This window comes from Papaver somniferum, chromosome 11 (genome assembly GCF_003573695.1).
Source record: "Papaver somniferum cultivar HN1 chromosome 11, ASM357369v1, whole genome shotgun sequence".
Lineage (NCBI taxonomy): Eukaryota > Viridiplantae > Streptophyta > Magnoliopsida > Ranunculales > Papaveraceae > Papaver > Papaver somniferum.
Genome location: NC_039368.1, coordinates 140,041,093 through 140,042,368, shown reverse-complemented (window position 1 = coordinate 140,042,368; position 1,276 = coordinate 140,041,093).

Genomic DNA, 1,276 nt, shown 5'->3' with positions numbered 1-1,276 from the left:
CAGAATGATCCCCGTGTTCTTGTCCATCACAAGAAAATAAGAATTGTGAAATTCAAAAAACACATTGTTATCTTTACAGAATTGGCACACAGATAAAAAATTAGTTTTTATCTTAGGAACATGATATATGTTATTTAACTGAAATGATCTTACGTTGTGTGTGAATGATGCATTACCAACATGAGCAATTACAAGAGTATTACCATTGCCAACATGAACCATTTCTGTTCCATCATATTCATGGGAAATGGTTAAGTTTCTCATATCTGACGTAAGATGGTGTGTTACGCCAGTGTCAGTGACCCATTCATTTCCATGTGCACCATTTGGAAGAGCAATATATGCAGCAGGCTGTCGAGGTTGATTATTGCTTGGTTTGTAGCGGAACCAACAGCGATCTGCCTGATGGTTGTCTTTCTTACATATCTAACTTGGTTGCTCAAACTTTGGAGGTTTTCTATGCGATGGTTGTGGATGACGATTAGCTGAATTGTTGTTGTTGGGTTGGGATGGACCACGCTTTGGATTTTTATAGTGCCGCGGTGCACATTTGTTGGAGGAGCCAGGATTAGCAACTGCTAAATTTGCTATGGGTTTTTGAATAGCAGAGAGATGTTGTTCTTGCCTCAATTCAAAAGTCAGAAGATGGGTATAAAAGGTTTGCATATCCAGATCTTCTTTCGTACTCAGCGCGGTGACAATCGGATCGTACGTTTGATTCAATCCATTAGTGATGGATTGTTTCATCTCATCAGCATTAACAACATAACTGGTAGCTGCAAGCTGAGCAGACAAAGCTTTAACATCATTAAAAAAGGCTTTTAGGGTTTTATTACCTTTTTTCATGGAATGAATCTGCTTCTTCAGATGCATTTGATGAAATTTTGTTTTTGGAGCAAATTCTTCCTCCAAAGTATCCCATACCTCCTTTGTTGTAGCTAAATCTCTAACAACCCCTAAAACTTCAGGAGTGAGAGTTGAGTTTAGCCAACCAACCAGCAGGGAATCTTATTCTTCATACGCTGTGAAATCAGGGTTCACAGCTTCTGAGTTTGGTAAGGTTTTTGGTGGTATTGTTTTTGCGCCATCAATAAAGCCAGATACACCATGGCCCTTCAAAATGGGTTTGAACTGTGTCTTCCATAGAGGATAGTTTGTTTCTGTTAATTTGAGTGTTACCAGATGATGAATCTGGACATTTATGAGTTGATTGGTTGTTGTCATCTCTTGTTTTTGATTGCGTTTTGATTTTTTGGGTTTTAGGTATTGGAAGCGT